Source organism: Talpa occidentalis, unplaced genomic scaffold (genome assembly GCF_014898055.3).
Source record: "Talpa occidentalis isolate TD23 unplaced genomic scaffold, MPIMG_talOcc4v2.1 talOcc4.11, whole genome shotgun sequence".
In the NCBI taxonomy this organism is placed as follows: Eukaryota; Metazoa; Chordata; class Mammalia; order Eulipotyphla; family Talpidae; genus Talpa; species Talpa occidentalis.
This window is the reverse complement of record NW_023601104.1, coordinates 15,113,043-15,132,433: the sequence shown is the minus strand read 5'-3', so window position 1 is coordinate 15,132,433 and position 19,391 is coordinate 15,113,043.

Sequence of the window (19,391 nt, the reverse complement as noted above, 5' to 3'; positions counted from 1 at the left end):
TGTTGTATGCGATCATATGGGAAAAACTTTCCCATATTATTATAGCTCTTCCCTGATGTTAAAATTCCCAGGCTAATTAATTTCTTTTCTGAAGTCATATTGGAGCAGAGATGATGCTGTGTACTTCTGGGAAATTTATGATAACCTGGGGGGATTAGTTCACCTTTGAGGGAAAGATGAAGGAATCACTCCATCTCTTTCCAGGAGCATAAACAAGTGTTTCCTAATTCTGCCGACTTCCCTAAATACCAACTTTCTTTCCCTTGCTTATTTCGTGATACTGAGGGCCTCCAGAACCAAACCAGAGATTATTAAGTTTGATTTTCATCTCATATGCTTTGAATTCTCTGAGGTCATAGCAGAATCCCTCAGGAATACTCATCCACCTAGTCTCTACTCAGAGAGTTAGCATACCAAAAGTAGCTCGACTTTTCGAGTAGGGTGATGACAATACTTACTAATTTGCAATGCTGTAAGCTTTAATAGTGGAATTTTAAATACTTGAGCACCTGGATGCTTTTAGTCTTGTTTGTGTGGAGAGGAGCATTTTATGCAGTCTTTCAAATCATACCCCAGAGGCAACCACTTATTCTCAACATAAAGTCAGTTTTGCTTATGATATGAGGGTGGCAATTAAGATCATCAAAGAGAGGTAAAACAAAGATGAGGAAATTTCACTGACCTTATTGTTTATATGAACAGAATGTTTTAAACAAGTAGAAATGTAAGCTTATGACCAAAACACACAACTCACTGCAAATGACTGTACGTCTCTTTCTTCTGCTGTTATTTTTATGTCAAATGAAATATACTCAAATCTTACCTCTCTCATTCATGGCAGTAACAAGTTGAACCCTGCTTTAATTCTAGATATGAGGGGTAAAAATGTAACATGGTGGTCCCCAGGAAAGGGGGAGGTTCCCTGCCCCACCCAAGGGAGGGTGGAGCTGAGCAGGGAGAGGAGAAGCTGCAGAAGAGACTGAGGAAGGAAGCAGGATGGAGCCAGGAGACCTGGAGGAGGCGCGTGGAGCCTAGAGACACGTGAAGAAACTGCGCTTGTCTTTTGGTCGTGGACTGGGTGACACAGATGTGGGTGAGACCCGTGGGGAGGTGACAATGGCAGCTTTTATCTTGATGTTGATTTTGCTCTTTTCCTTCGGGGCTTGTCTGGTTGTTTCTGACCCTTTTCTGTGGGTCCCCACTGGAAGATGCTTTAGACTTGTGGCAGGCTTTGGGGCCTTGTTCTGGGCCAATCCCATATGGATGGACTTTTACCCACGAGGGAATGGGTAACTTTGGGCACTTCATTTAAAAACTAGACTCTTTGCCTTACCTGTATTGTTTCCTAGTTTTATTAAAGTTCCTTCCCATTAAAGTCTCATATGTTTTGTGTTGATGTGGCGGATGGTAGAACCCATTTAGAATAGGCAGGTTTGAGGAGTTTGGGCTGCCCCTCTCCCTGTCCTATAACAAAAAGACTGTCTTTAAGAAACAAATTCTAGGTGGAGATATTCACATTATGTTATATAGTAAAATTTGGTAAATATATATATATAAATACATATATATACATGTATGTATGTATACACACATATGTGTGTATATAAACCCTTAGTCCTCTGCTGTGCCATTTCTTGTTATTATAGTGAGACAGGGCAAGCTAGGGTTATTAGGCAGTTTTAGGGACAGTGCAGGAGGGGACCTCTGAAGAATTGAGGGAGGCTTCAGAGATAAGGACAACCAAAGAAATATAACCAATTCCATTAGGAAAAACAAACATGCCAGGACCAAGGACAACATTGTTAATGCTGGTCCTGGTTTCCTTCAGGTGGTAAAGGGAGGCGGAGATTGGAGAAATAGAGAGTGGTTTAATTTATGGTCACATTAGAAGGGCAGCTGTTTAACTTCAATGCAGGGATGCCCATCCAGAGGACTGGGCCATAAAGATAAAGATGCAACAAATGGGGAAAGACAGACCTACTAGATAAGGAATGTGAAGATCCCCACTCAGTAGCAAATTGAGTGAAACAGCCAAGAACTGACCAATCACAAAGAGACTGGGGCAGCTTTAGAATAATGAGGAAAAAAAGGTATATATTCCCTAAGACATGACTCTACTTTGGCTTCCTTGCCCCTCCCAGGCCTGGTTCCCTGGCCTGGGAGTCCCACTTTATTTCTGTTCTTTTTCTCCTCAATAAACTTTTTCTTTTTCTAAACAAACTGCCTCTGCTCGCTTGCTTGCCTGAGCGTCTGCGAAGTTCCTGCTGTGGCTTCGTGAGACACCAACCCGTGGGGGGGGTCTAGCGGCTGGGACTCAGCGCTGCCCTGCAGCCTGGAATCCGTTCCTGGCTGGGAGACTAGGCCTGACAATTCCGGTATCAATAGCATATATCATCTTTTAATATTATGTATTATTCTCTCTACTTGTCATGTTTACCATTGCTTTTGTATTTTCCCTACTAGAAAATAAGCTTTATGAGAGCAGGGATATTTAGCTGTTTTGATTGAAAATGTTTCCAAACAAACACCTAGGAAAAAAGTACCTTGCATAAAGTAAGTATTGGCTTCATTAGTACATTAGTTTTCCTCTTAGGTCTATAGTGGACACTGGTATATCCTCAAGACCCCATTTTCCTACCCAATGTACCCATACCTAGCTGCTGGGGCTATTAACTACAAATAGGTGCTCATGGTTATGGCCCTCACTGGGTATTGCCCTAGCTGCAAGAAACCAAATTGTCCAAGATTATACATCCTTTAAAGATGTGCCCTGGTTCCAATGAATTTATGATGAAGGGAATAAAACAGCTGGGCCCCTTGGCTTAATTTGGGACAATTTTGAAGCCACATCCAAACTTCACAACTGGAAGGGCAGGGTGAGGCCTTATTTGCAACTGCATAGTGAGTCAGCTTCTTCTGCCTTATTTTAACAGATGTAACTCCGTAGAGCTAGCAATTTTTATCTTTCAGCAATAGTTTCCAGTGTAAACCAAGATTGATAAATCAACCAACATTGATTAATTTTTCCTTGACTTATACAGAGGACTTCAATTAGTAATTATTGTCTATGTAAAAGGGGAAGTAACATTCAAATGAATGATACCATTCATACAAAGGCAGGGGAATACAGAATCATGGCCTCAGTTTTCTCCTCCTGATGAACTAATGGGAAGTTATAAACTTAGATTTATCATTTCAGTTTTTTTAAGATTTATTTTATTTATTTATTCATCCAAGAGCTGGGGTCTAGGCCAGAGGGGCAGGGGTGGGGGAGAGTAGGGAGCAGAACAGGCATATCTACTGAAGTACACTGCTGAGGGGAGCAGCGGGCAAGTCAGGAGAGGTCTGCTGTGCCATCTGGGTAGCTCCCTGGCTGGGGATTGAACTCAGGCCACAGATGCTGGAGGGAGCTTGATAGAGTGGAGACTTTAACCCCTGCACCACAGGGAGTCCCTCATTTCAGTTTTATTGTTAGAAAGTTAAAGAACACAACTAGAACATAAATACTGCAAGTAAGGGAACATGTTTCATTATTCTTCATAATCCCTTTTTCCTTAAGCCATTGCCCTCTCCCACTCCCATATCTTGATATAATTAGACATTATAGATGTATCAACATTATTAGTTGATTCAATAAATGAAATATTGTCCTAAAGTAAAATGGAAGAATGCTGCTTATATTAATTAACAGTATGACTTATACTAAGAAGGTAAGAGTTCTAATTTTATACTTTAATAACTTGAATATAGAAAGATGCCAGAGGGAAAATATATTCACAAATTCTATATAGTGATTTTTTTTTTTAAGATTTATTTATTTTTTAAATTTATTTATTTATACATGCACTGGGTACAGTAAGAAGTGCGGGAGGGTGAGAGAATTCACCAGAGCCAGAGCGGGGAGCAGAACAAGCAGAAGGACCGAAGTACACTGCTGAGGGGAGCAGCGGGCGGCAGGAGGGTCTGCGCGCCATGCGGGACCCTCCTCCAGTGGCCGGGGAGCAGCCGGGGATTGAACTGGCGCTGCAGCGGCTGCTTCGCAACCCAGCGCTCAACCACTGCGCCACCGGGGAGACCCCTATAGTGATATTCTTTGTTATTAATTTTGACTGCCTCTCTTACCATCTGTACATCTACATCTGAAAATAAGCCTCCCAAAATATTTGTGTTTGACTCCTTTTCTTTATGTAAATGTGAGGGTGCTTCATAGAAGTGATCGACTGTAACTCTGGGCAGATGAAAAAGCATGGAAACTTGTTGTGAGCATAATATCCAATGCTGTGAACTCTACACATTTTTCTGATATTTTCCTCTGAAAGGAATTTGAAACATGATGCACCCTGCTCATTTGTATATTTTTAGGACTTTATTTAATCTATGCTTTTTAAGTATAATTTTAAATGTTGGAGAGGTTTATAGTTTCCACCATGTTTTATTATTGAAATTTAAAAATATAAGTGTATCATTCTCTTAAATGTTTCCAAAGGGCTCTAAATATTTTAGTGCTTTAATAGTTACTGGAATCCATTGAAGAAATACATGAAAAAAAACACTGTTTTTGCATTGAGAAATTTAAAAATCAGTACTTTTCTTCATAAATTTAATGTTTCCATTCATTCTTTTACATAATTTCATGCTAATATATTTTTTCATAAAAATCTTTTGATTACACTCATATTCTCTACAACAAAACCTAGTATTTTTCTATCTATGTAGAGCAAGAGGAAATATTTTTTTAAATGCTATAATCATGAGATTTTATATTTTAGGAAATGTCGTCTGCATTCATTATAATTATGAACATTATTGACACAGAATGGTTAAGATAAATATATCAGGAATTGTGATAAATGATTTTAAACACAAGAATTTGCTGGAAAACAATCTGTAACTGATATGGGTAGAACTTTTGAATTCATTACTCATTGCTAGAAGAAGACAGGTTTTTATATTTGTTATTTTCCTGTTTCTTGTTATTACCTGGATAGGCACTGAAAAAATTTATTTGCCTAGATAATTAGGTAAGAATGGATGGAGTTTTCCTATAGTAATGTCACTTCTTACTTGAATGTGCCCCACCTTAAAATAACACAATGATGTAGTATCATAAAGCATTTTATATCTCAATGGTATTCTTCAAAGAAATAGAGCAAATATTACTGAAATTCTTATGGGACAACAGAAGACTCTGAATAACCAAATCTCTCCTGATTAAGAAGGGGGAAAATGGTGATGTTACAAGTCCAGACTGTAAAGCCATAATAATCAAAACAGGATGGTATTGGAATAAACACAAACAGAGACACATAGACCAATGGAATAGAATGGAGAGCCCAGAAGTAAATTCACACATATAGACAAGTAATCTATGACAAAGGAGTAAAAAATATACACTGGGACAAGCAGAGTGTCTTCAATAAAAGGTTCTGGGAAAACTGGACTCCCACGTGCAAAAGAATAGAACTACAAAGAACATTATCTCACACCTTACATAAAAATCCACTCAACATGGATAAAAGATTTGTATGTAAGACTTGAAACCATAGAATACATAGAAGAAAACACAGGCAAGACACTTCATAACGTACGCTTCAGAAATATCTTTGTGGATTCATTCCCAACATCAAGGATAATAAGGGAGAATATAAATAATTGGACTTCTTTGAATTAAAATCTTCTGTTCAGTGAAAGAGACTGTATTCAAAGCACAAAGACATCCTATTGAATGGGAGAAAATATTTGCACACCATATATCTCACAAGGGACTAATATTGAGGATCTACAAAGAACTCATACTATTCAACAGAAAGAAAGCAAATAACCCAAACAAAAAATAGGCAGAGGCACTATATAGGCACTTCTCCAAAGAAGACAAACAGATGGCCAACAGGCATATGAAAAAGCATTTATCATTACTTATCAGGGAAATGCAAATCAATTTTTTTTTGTAGCAACTAAAATATTTTTCTGAAACTTTTTCTGGTGTACTTTTGAAAGGCTATGGCCTCTAACAATATGTGTTTTGTGACGAATAGATAAAATAGCCTTATCCCTGACTTGCATTCACTGAGAATAAAAAAGATAGTGAAAATTGGTAGTCTTTGATATTAGAGCTTTTGTGGAACTGATCTTAATCATGACCAGGTTTACTATAAGAATAGAAGTAACCGCTGCCTAAAATAGGCCACTAACCTAAGACTGGAGTCTCACCATTAGATATTTGGTATTCCTAGGGCAGGACTTTTGGAAATCAATCCAACAAAGCTTTCTATATACATATAAGCAGGTGTGACCCACATGATAGGTGTTGAACTACCTTGAAGGACCTAATTTTTCTTTTTAATCAGATGCTTTTCCTAGGTAAGAAAAAAGAGTCAGTCTAATACCTGTGAGAGCCTGATGTTTGAGTCAAAAGTATGGAGGGAACCCTCCAGTAAAACAGTAAAGGTTGCAGAGAAGGAATGTGTAATACATTAAAGATAAGATTGCCATTTTCCCTGAGGCTGGTCATGTGCTTTCACAGCCACTTATATATCTTATCAGTATAATCTAAGTGATTTTCTTTGTGTTAGGACCACAAATGGGAACAGAGAGTAGATGTCTTGGCACATAGACTGTTTCTTTTTTTTTTTATAAATTTTATTGTTATATTCCCCATACAATTGCAGCCCCCCCATTCTGACCCCAATCCCTCCCCTCCCGCCCCCGCCCCCCTAAAAGTGTCTCTGGTTCATAGTTTTTTGTTGATTTTGATTTTCACTTTCTTATAGTTATTCATTTTCCTGGTCCCTTATTTAAGTTTTCTAGATTCCTGCTATGAGTGAGACCATCCGGTATTTTTCTTTTTCTTTTTGGCTTATTTCGCTGAGCATGATCCCTTCCAGCGCCATCCATGTTGCTGCAAATTGCATGTGTTTATCTTTTTTGAATGCTGAGTAATATTCCATGGTATATATGTACCACATCTTCTTGATCCAGTCATCTATTTTTGGGCATTTGGATTGTTTCCAAAGCTTAGCTATTGTAAACAGTGCTGCTATAAACATAGGGGTGCAGGTGTTCTTTGGAATTGATGTTTCTGTGTCCTTTGGGTAAATACCTAGGTTCTGGACCTACTAAACATAGAGCTTCCATAGACTGTTTCTTAATGTGAAAGACCACAAACAGAAATTCCTAGGAGCTTTGGGAGGTTCTCCATTCAAAATGTAGCGGTTAGACTAGAGACTAGATTTCTAATCACGCTTCCTTCATTTCCAGTTGCACCTTCTTGTCATCCTGACTGTAGGCAACCATCACCATTTAAAAATCTGTACTCTTGCTTCCAGCCCATTGAACATATTTTCAAGAGTTTTCTTTGGCTCCACAAGTCCTATTTCCCAGCATTAACAGGGGCATCATATGTGCTCTCCCATACATAATTCATTCTGTATTTCATTCTCATGCTCACCTTTTTTACTTTATCCAGTCCAACACTCATACCACAGTCCTAAATGGTGATGAGTTTCCTCACCTTTTTTCTCTGAGGTCAGTATCATTTGACATGTGTCACTTCAGACCTTTAATCATTTTACACTATCCCATCCATTTTACAATTAAAGAAACTGGCAATAAACATGACTGGTAGTCCAAAGTCACATAACTAGCAAGAGGCATAACTAGACTTAGAAGTCAGGTTTTCTAAATCCAAATCCCTGCTCTTTCTACTTCATCAAATAACTCTCTTATCAAGTAACTTAAAGCAATTTTCCATAATGAAAACAAACCCAGAATGTCAAGGTACAAGGAGAATCTTCAGAAAACGTGGACTGATTACCCAGCAGTTTAGAACCAGCATTGCTACTTTTTATCCTTTTTCTTCACTCTTTTCTTTGCTACATTAAATTAAACCACCATCATATTGATTCACAAAGATGAACTCCTTCAATGGTTAAAAATATTTTCTCAGGTTGAATTGAAATATCTAGTCAGAAGGGGACTTCTCAAACATTTCATAAGCTACAATTTCTTGTTTGTTTTCATGCTTGTGTTATTTACAGTCAACTCTTGATAATTTTTCATTGGTATTTGGGGAAGTGTAATATAGGTAAACTCTCACTTGCAAGGGCTGAATTAGATCACCTCTAAAATGTATCTCAAAATGACTTTCTTCAAGTAGTCACACCTTTGTCTCTTTCCCCACCAGTATGGGCTAGGCTAATTCACAATTAGAGTATTGTAGTAGTGGTAGGCTGTTGCTTGCAATATGAAGTTATTAAAAGATGTTGGCTATCATTTTGGGAGCCCTCTCTGCTCTTTGCTCTTGTGACCTTCTCTCTCTCTGTTATAAGGCAGCCCCGATAACCTAGTATGCTTTATGGTGACCAATGCAAGAAAAATTACTTTGGGCTGGTCAACCACGGGTGAAGCTTGGAAACCACGTTGGGCGCCAGCTGTTATAGGGCAGCCCCGATATTGAACGGGTTGCCTGACTGTGGGTCCTCACCGTGTGCTTAAAAGGGACTTATTAATACTCTACTACAGGCATACACAAAGGGTTGATAAAAGGTTTATTTACAAGGGAAAAGGAAATAAGGAAAATGTACAACTCAGGGAGAAAATAGGGAAATAAAGTCTTTAATGAGTCCTACCCGATTCGCCGACCTGGAAACCCAAACAGCACTCTCCGAGCTGGCTGGACACTGCGAGCTGGCGGAGAGCCAAAATGGGGGGACCCCTCCAAAGCCCACGTGTCTGGCTTTATACCAACCTGGCTGCTTAACCCCACCCTCAGGTCCCAGCCACCTTCCCTTTGGTGGTGATGGGATTTGGAGTTCCCAGTGTCTTTGGCTTTGGCCTGGGGTGGGGGTGGAGTTCACAAAGCCTGTATGGAATTAGCTTTAGGACATCCTTTTCCCCCTAACATCTCTATCTCTCTTCTCAACCTCTTCCCACCCCCTTTTCTCTCCCTGAACCTTGCCATGAGTCACATGAATCAAGTTCTGAGGCCAGTCCTTCCCTTGAAATTTGCTTTCCCATTATAGTCCTTTCCTCAAATAAATAGTGATTTTCTTCAGGGCGTAAATCATGTTATATTTACCTCTTTTTTTTTCCCCACACTGCTTAATGTTTTATCTTGGCATATACTAGGTATTATATGATGACATTTTGAATCAATGTTAAATTTTATAGTCTTCAATCAGGATATCTTTATTGAATGAAGTGACATTTAAGGTTGTTTCTTATAAAAATCAATTAGAGTATTTTTAAGTCACCACTTACAAATCAGCATCTTTCAGGGATAAAATAATGAAATGACTCACAAATGCACAGGTTGTTTTTTCTCTAAATATTTCATTTGTGGAATTTCCCTGAGACTAAACTTAAAAACAAAACCCAAACCACTACTGTAACCTATCATTAAGCCTGTGTAGACATGTATTTTGGTACTAATATCATTAAAAAGCAAGATCAAATGGTTTATAAAACCCCCAGGTAGCGTTATTAAAAATCTAATACAAAGGCTCCATAAAAAAACCTGTTTGTTTAACTTAACAAAAATAATCTCTGACTCAATTTCTTTTGTGTTGTATATTTTCAATTTTAGCAATTAATGTGGCACAGGGAATTCTTTATGCTAATGTTATAGCTCCTTGGTTGAGCCCTAACACCATTATCTGCTTTAATGAATAATTCATTCCCTGTTGAAAACTTAACTATATCATTTTTACTGGATATGAATGAAACTTTGAAGTGCAATTTAAGTTGAAAGAATTTAAGATTGTAGAGAATTCCCATAAACCATCAAAAAGTGCTGTGTTGGCAGTATTACCTAGCACTCAAGTATAATCACTTTACGGAAAACTCATGTGAGACTCTAGGTCTTGTTTCTTTTGTAAAAAAATATTGATGGGAGTCATTTTTTCATGCATCTTCACACTCTGCAGTGACTGTTTCTGCCTCTAACTATCTACACAATAAGCTCTTAATTTCTAGTTCAAGATCAGGAGCCTAGATAGTCATTGTAAAGTAAGCTGACATAGATTTTTCCAATGAGATATTTGCCATGGAGAGAAGTGTTTTCTAATAAGGAATCCCAACACTGAAAATGGCTTCAAAATATCAGCAAGTGTTTATAAGAGGAATTAATGGATCCTCAGTTTATTGTATCCTAAATGTTCAATCACTAAAATGGTCTATAAGAAATAAGCTAAACTGTCTCAAAGTCCAATCAAAATATATGCTTTACTTGACCCTGTTATCAGCAATGATCCAAGGCACATATGGGCATGAAGATTTTCTTTTCCTGTAAACTAGAAGAAGCTAGTCACCTTGGCAGACATGGAAAAACATCTTAAAACTGGGGAAGCATTATGTTTATACTATGTCATAAGAGCAAACAGGAAAATTTTATAATATACTGAAATCAAATGAGCCATAACAAGTAACAGAAAAAATACATCTGTTCCGATAAGTGACATGGTATTTCTTTATGTTCAGTATGAATCTTGTAATCACTTATTTCCCTTTATAGCTTTAGTCAAGAGGATGTTCCTGTTAAAATTTATAGTACAATATGAATATACCTGTGTAAAATTATTTTCTCTAAACTGCATATTTATTTGTAGATATATTTCACCCTTCTATTTTCTGTGTCTTCTGGAGTTTCCTTAACTTTGTTTTCAAATGTCAATTTAAAATTGTGATTATAGTTTGTGTTTTTTCAAAGAAGTCAAAATATTTTGTTAAACTAGATATTGGAGACAAAGAAAGAGAGAGAGAGGAATATAGATATTGGAGGAAGAAAGAAAATTAGGGTTGAATTGAGGAAAATGACAGAACAAAAGACAGGCAGTCAGGAAGGGGGCGTAGAGGGAGAATAAGATGTTAAGATGTGAGTCTGGCTCCCCACCCTTGAAGATGTATTTAAACTTTGACCAAACTCTGCCCTATTGATGTTTGAAAAACCAAAGCCCTCCACAAATGTCCATACTTTAAAAGCTTAGTGTTGAATACTTTTGTCTGACTCCTTGCTCTAAGTCCTCTTGTTTGCTGCCCCCATGGGACAGAACTCTGGATCCTTCATCAACTTGCAGTTTGCTTTGATGTTTTTTTTTTAAAGATTTATTTATTTATGCATACAATAACTGGGGTACAGGCCAGAGGCATGGGAGGTGGGAAGATCCACCGGCTCAGCCCTTCCAACTCCCTTTTAACTCTCTCATCTTCCCTTCTTTCTTAATATCAAATAATTCAGGGCCATTAAAGATTCCTTTTTTTGCCTAAAGAAAAACAGTTCTCATTTTTAGGTATTACACAGACCTACAGTTATTAATATATTAACACACATAAATATGTATGCATTTATGGAAGGAAGAAGTAAAAGAAGGAAGGAGGGAGGTAGGCAGAATAGAAGGAAGGAAAGAAAAAAAAAAGAGACAAATGCTTATCAGAGAACACTGAAGATATAGATGTGGTATACTGAAGTACTGAGGATAATATAGTAGTTAAAACCATGGCTGGATTCAAGTATTGACTTCATCTGCTTAACTAGCTTTGCAACCTGAGTAAGTAAGTCATTGAGTTGTCCATACTTCAATTTCCTTTCCTTTGAAATTGGAATACTACTACTGCACTAGTATGGGTCTTAAGTGAAATAATGTGTGACATATTTAAAACAATACTTAACACTCAGTGATAGATCATTTTTAACTATCATTATTATCAAAGTATGATAATTACATAACTTATACTATGGTGAAAAACACCTGATCAGACAGGGATGCATATGTCATGCAGTGAAACACTGATTCTACTAAATGTAATATATATTTATTTGATAACTGTATAAAAGAGCATCTTCATCAGCATTTCTCTCTACAAAAGACACACACACAAACACCCAAAACACCAATTCTTAGCTCAACCTCAACCTAACTGGATATCTTCTTTCCCCAAAAGTCTCAATCATAGAGGACTCTGGTGAAAGCATTTTCATGGCAGAATTGTGACCAAATTAAAGGAAAAGTAAAGGATAGCAGAATCTTCTCTTCATCCAAAGATTTAAACATTCAGGTTTACAGACAATGTCTAAGTGTAGAGAAAACACACTTGGGAGCAAATTGATCCCTTCAATACTGAATATTTTCAAAGACCCTAGATATCGACAAAAGACTGAGACATTGCAGAAGACTAGTGGGTGTACTTTCTCTCCTTGAGGAAGAGAGTATATCTTGTTTTTAGTGAGCTATTTGTGTTCTAGTCAAATGGTATGTCTTTACATATTATAGTAAAAAACCTAAAATTATTAGACTGTGATGAAAAAGAAAGATGGTATAAAATGAGATCTAATTCTCCAGAGTGTAGTGATACTGATGTCAGTTACTACTGACTGGGTTCCCTCCTCCAGTGAGTATTATGGGTTTTATGTGGATTAGACTTCCCTTCAGATTTCCATTTCCATTATTTTATGAATACGCATCAGAGTAGCTTAAAATCATGACCTGTCCATTGGGCTCTCATACTTTCATTTTTTCTTATTCTTAGTCACACATTTAAAGTATGTGTGGGGGTGGAGGGACAGAGGAGGGACTCTTTAATTAAAGCCCATGGCAATATCACCAAGAGGACAAAAAGTAATAATCTTTTGAATTTGCTTTTGTGCAGATAAAAAAAAGTGCAGCCTTTCCATTTCTTTTAGATGTTATTTTCAAGATAAAAGCACTGAATTTCCAAACACTTCTTCTGTTGTCAGCTTTCTGGCATGTAACTCTTTCTCTTGAAAAATAAGAAAGGCAGAAGTGTGCATAGGTGCTCCTTAGCTTGAATCTGTGGACAAGGCTCTGCACCTTTTCTTACAAATATCATTTTATAAAACCAGGTTTTGCCTCATTTATATTCTCTACACATCTTTCCCTTTTTGTCTATCTTAGGTCTTTTAAATTTGGCTTCAAGAAAAGTGCTGTATTATAGAATCAAGTCCCCTTATCTTTTCTCCCAAAAGAATTGTGTGCAATATTTATTTTCCTTATGTTGCAATTTAATACACACAGAAAACTGTGTTGAATATCATCACTCTCTCATCTATCAAGATATACATACTTTATATAGTATATAATGAAATAAATCTATATATTTCTTCATTTTTTGTATACCCCTCTAGAATTTAGACTTCTAAAACTAAGGAAGTACTTACTTTCAATATTCTGCAAGTTAAATATTTTTCATGCTTGACAGCAGTAAATAATAAATAGAAGTCCATATTAAAAATAAGTATTGTTCTTACCAAATATACTTCTGTAAACTGTAACTCCAATGGTTAAAAATTATGTACATATTTATGATGTTTTGTCCCCATTAGAATAATCATTTAATGTATGAGAGGTGAATGAATGAGAAAATTATGAATCTAAAATGTCCTTATATAGTCAAAGTATCACTTCCATTACACTATTTAAAATACATGTGTTGTTTTATTTTTCTCATTTTTTTTCTCCATGAGTGAACATTTGAAAAGTTATTATCTTTTTCTTAGGAAAACTTGGTATTTTTCATATTTTTATGATGATTAAATTTCATAAGCCATCTTTTTTCTGCAAAGATTTACTAGTCACTCCCTGGTGACACAAGGGGTTAAGATGCAACCTACGAAGCTATCCACAGCCACTGCAGCACGAGTTCATTCCCCACCTAGGGAGCTACCCACATGGCGCAGCAGACCTCTTCTTTCTCATCCGCTGCTCCCCTCAGTAGTGTATTTCGGTCAGTCTGCCTGTTCTGCTCCCCACTCTGTCTCTGGTGAATCTTCTCACCCCCTACACCTCTGGTTTGTACCCTGGTTCTTGCATGCATAAATAAATCTTTTAAAAAAGATTTACTAGTCCTACAAATGAAGAAAACAAATGATTAAAACAATCTTTTTCAGGAAAAATAACTTACATTAAATATATGTTTATTGATTTGTTTTATAGTCAAATTTATATACTCAATGGAATTTATGGTCAAATTTATACACTAAGTTTCAAAAATCCTATTCAAGAATTAAATATTTATTTTCAGTTACCTGAAGAATTTAAACCTGAAAAATTTTCTCAGTACTTCTGTGATATGCCTTGAAATTATGTTTGATAATTGATTATGGAGGAGGAACTAGAGAAAAGCAAATATTAACTACATTAATTTGAAGACACATAATAAATTAGAATCACAAGTTAAAAATAAATCTTCTATTTTTCAGCTCCAGTTACCTTTAGCAATATTTTGGTACTCAAAAGTATCAGTGACTATATGAAACACATAGATCATTCAGGAATTAAAAATTGGTAGAAAAATATAAAGACTCTCTAGAAGTATTTTGTGATATTTTATCAATTGGAACAAGTATGAAATTTTCTAGAATCCTTCTACAAAAAACATTAACATATAAATTTTATATATTTCACACAAGGAATTTTAAAAAGGGAAAAGTGAAATAGTTTCCTTTATTTAAAGGAAATTAGTTTAAATAATGGTGGCATACAATTTATAAATTGTCTGTAATTCTCTGAAAAAATTTTTTAAAGCTTTCTGCCTATGAGTGCTGGAATATTTTAAGGGATTACTGACTGAATTCATCAATTTCAACTAATGCTTATTTATAGTAATTAAAAAAAAACCTAGAGGCATTTAAAGAAATACATACATTTATGGTCAACTGATCTTTAACACGGTTGCCAAAAACAAAGTGGGGAAAAGAAATTCTTCAAAATAAATATGCTGGATAACTAGGTATCCATGTGCTAAATAATGAAATTGGGCCTTTCTTGCCCACCATATAAAAAAATCAACTCAGAATGAATTAGATTAAATGTAAGTCCTGAAACTTTAAAATTGCTAGAAGAAAACATTGATGGAAAGCCTCTTGATGTTGGTCTTGCCAATGATTTCTTGTGTATGACACCGAAAGCTCAAGTAAAAAGATTAATGATAGACAAGTGGGATCACAAAAAACTAAAAACTTCTGCACATCACAGGAAATCATCAACAGAGTGAAAAGTAACCTAGGGAATGGTGGAAAACATTTGCAAACCATGCATTTATACTAATTAATATCCAAAATATATAGGAACTCATGACAACAAATAATTACATTTAAAAATGGGCAAAGGAATTAAAATAGAGAAGTCATAGAAATGGCCAACTACATGAAGTCCTTCTCTTTACTATAAAAATGTGAATCAAAACCACAATGAGGGCCTCCCCTGGTGGCGCAACGGTTGAGCGCTGGGTTGCAAAGCTGCCCGTGGCCTCTGCGGCGCCGGTTTGATCCCCGGCTGCTCCCCGGCCACTAGAGGAGGGTCCCACATGGCGCGCAGACCTCTCCTGCCGCCCGCTGCTCCCCTCAGCAGTGTACTTCGGTCCTTCTGCCTGCTCTGCTCCCCGCTCTGGCTCTGGTGAATTCTCTCACCCTCCAGTGCTTCTGACTGTACCCAGTGCATGTATAAATGAAACAAACAAATAAATAAATAAAAAGCATGCCTCTATTAAAAAAAAAAAAAACACAATGAGATATCACTTCATGTATGTCAGAACGTCTATTAGCAAAAAGATAAGATATAACAAGTGTTGGTGAGGATGTGATGGAAAGAAATATTTGTGCCCTGTTGATGGATATCACATTGGTACAGTCATTATGGAAAAGAGTATGAAGGGTCCTCAAAATTTTAAAATAGGATTATTAATCATAGAGTTGTCCTATTGTCATATGTCTGAAGGAAATGAAATCACTATCTCAAAAGAGAAATCTCCATCCTCATGTTCATTGTAATACTATTCATAATAGCCAAGATATGGTAACAGTCTCACTGTCAATTGATGGATGAAAATATAAAGAAAATGTGGAATGTAAGTATGGGGTGAACACCCTTGCGCCACACACACACACACTTACGCAATGGAATATTATTCAGTTATTTAAAAAATGGAGGGCCTCCCAGGTGGTGCAGGGGTTAAATAAAGCTATTGCCAGCCACTACTGCATGAGTTAGATCCCTGGCCAGTGAGCTACCCACATGGTGCAGCAGATCTCTCCTGTCTCGCCCACTGCTCCCCACAGCAGTGTATTTCGATAGATTTTCCTGTTCTCCCTGCTTTGTCTCTGGTGAATCCTCTCACCCCCACACCTCTGGCCTATACCCCACTTCTTGTATGCATAAATAAACAAAAATAAATCTTTAATGAAAAGGAAATCCTGACATTTGTGATGACATGGATGGCTCCTGAGGGCGTTATGCTAAGTGAAATAAGGCAGATGCAGAAAGACAAATACTTCATGATCTCACATATATGTGGAATCTAAAATAGACTCATAGAAACGGAGCAGAATGGTGGCTCTCAGGTTTTGGGGGTGGAATATTGGTCAGAGGATACAAAGTTTCAGTTATATAAGATGAAGGAGGAGGCTGGACAATTGCAGCATAGTGGGCATAGAGTTAGCAATACAGTATTATGTGCTTGAAAGGCTAAGAGGGTAAATCATAAGTGTTCTCAAGAAGGGAAGAACAGGGAAGAAAGAACGGAAGGGAGGAAGGAGAGGAGGGAGGAGGGAAGGCAATGATATCTTATTTTTCTTGATTGTGGTCCTTTTATAATGCGTAGGTCATACAAATATCAAAACTTAAAGTGCTGGGTGCTCTGTGGTACTAACACTTGAAGGTAGTAGCCTAAACTCGCAAAATACAGCCCATGATGTAAACCAACATTATCTTTAAAAAATAAAAGGAAAAATAGGGCCTCCCCTGGTGGCACAGCTGTTGAGCGCTGCGCTGTGAAGATGCCTGCAGTCTCTGCAGCACCGGTTCGATCCCCGGCCACCAGTGAGGGTCCCACATGGCACGTGGACCTCTCCTGCCACGCCTGCTGTTTCCCTCAGCAGTGTATTTTGTCAGTCTGCCTGTTCTGTTCCCTGCTCTGGCTCTGGTGAATTCTCTCACACACCCCCCGCCCTCCACACTTCTGACTGTACCTAGTGCTTGTATAAATAAATAAATAAATCTTTAAAATAAAATGGAAAAATATGACTAACACCCTGAATGAATGAATTATATTCTGCCTAAATTAAATATTATTGTTAAAATGTAAGTAGTTAGACTACAAAGTTGTACATTTTGAGTTTGAAGTTGAACTCCAGTTCCTCATCTACAAATACTGAATAATTGTTTAGCTAAGAGTAGTCCCTACCCTGGTTTTGTTTTGACTCTCTGCTTCCTTGTTGCCATAGATCTTTATCTTCTGTGGTTACTCCTTTATCCCACACCAATCTCCCAAAATGGTCACTTCCTCATAATGTAGTTTGGGCTTCTTAGAACCATTTTCAATTTTTCTATAATTGTTTACAGTCTTTATTTGCTGTTCTTAAAACATTGTGTAGTTTCAGAAAATGAGGTAAATTCCTAAGATTTATTTCTTCTACATGCTCTTAGCTGCCTGTAACTACCCTAGAGGCTTCCTGTCATTGTACCATGAAGCAGTGAGTGGGGTAGAGGTGTTTCTGTGGACTATTCTAGATGTTCTCCTGTCAATTTCAACTTTGGTTCCTTCATTATCTCTATCAGTATGTTTATCAGTTTTTGGTCTGTTTGGGAATGGCTTATCTGAACTTCTGATTATTTTCAGTTCTCTTTGGGAAAAGAGAAGAATGCCACTTAGCATCTCTTTCATCCTCAAAGTACAGGGGACATCATTGCTTTCATATTATTTTAAAAAATCATTTGAAATAACACTAGTTCATAGATTTACAATAAAAAGAACACATTTTCATAATGCAGTATCTAGTATGCCAATTTCCTTTCCTACATTTTTTTGTTATTGAATCTCCCCTTTAAGATTAGTTATAACTCAAAACTCCTTCAGCGTATCTGCTATGATTTCTGCATGAAATATTAGTCTCCTGTCGCCTAATGTATATATCATTTGCTTACACTATGCAATCTAGTATGTGTTTATTCAATTTGTTTATTTTTCTCTGATTCTCTGATTCATTTCTTGTTTTTTTTTTTTTCAAGTTTGAACAATCAGTTTCTCTTTTTTAGAAAACATGTTTCCAAGTACCTTGAAGAATAGAATCATAGCTTTAGCTTGTTTATATATTTAAATTACATCCTGCAGGCTGTAAATCAAGCAAAATTTCTAAACATTTTTTTTAGTTTAACTGAGAGATCTAGTAAAAGCAAATTCAATCTTTGGCTGATACTCAAAGAGACAAAGTAGAGGCATGTTTTTTTTTTTTTTTTTTTTTATTTATTTATTTGTTTGTTTTGTTTTGTTTGTTTGTTTATACATGCACTGGGTACAGTCAGAAGCGCGGGAGGGTGAGAGAATTCACCAGAGCCAGAGCAGGGAGCAGAGCAGGCAGAAGGACCGAAGTACACTGCTGAGGGGAGCAGCGGGCGGCAGGAGAGGTCTGCGCGCCATGTGGGACCCTCCTCTGGTGGCCGGGGAGCAGCCGGGGATCAAACCGGCGCGGCAGAGGCCGCGGGCAGCTTCACAACCCAGCGCTCAACCGCTGCGCCACCGGGGAGGCCCTCAAAGAGACAAAGTAAAGAGGATTCCCTCACTTATCTTTTGCTAACCACAGAGGTAGAATCCAGACCAGGATCACAGATGGAAAACTGTGACTTTCCAGACTTTCTATATGTCCTATACATGTATCTTCCCATTGCTGAATTTATGCTTACCTTGAAAAAATAATCTTTAACAAAAATCCTTTCTAATTTTTATTTTGTTATTGTATATTGTTAAGGACCTGTTATCTCTGTAGACAATATACTGGGTAGTTACTAGGGAGAATTAGATTACATACTGTGGGTAATAAGTCAATGTTAAATTTGAACTTGGTCCTGAATTAGTTGTTAGAATATTTGTGTGAAAAGGAAGAGTTGTAAAAGTGGCAAGGAATACTAAATCCTGGGCTATTTTAATACCCAGGAATAGCAGGCTAACTAGAGACATTTTAGGAGAGACAAATAAGAATCATCGGGTTGGATTTATTTCAGGAATACATCAAAGTTCAGAAAATATCTAAAATGATAGAAAAGAGTTAAGTATGGCAAGAAAAATTTAATTAGCAAAGTAGAATGTGTAGTATTCATGAGGCAATATTTAGAAATATTTTTGAATACTAGAGAAAATTGTATTAACATTTATATTGACTAGAGAAGCTTTTCTTTAATACAAATTTTTAGACTGGTTTTCCCCAGACAGAGGATGAATCCTTATCCTAATTACAGTTGAATCAAAGTCTATGGACCAAGATTTGTATAGATCTAGAAATGATTACAGAAAACACCATATTGGGCAGCAAAGAAAACAGAATTTTGAGTTTATTTTACTCTGAGGGACTCAGTAGTCTTCCTGTGGCAAATAAGTCATTCCTTAAT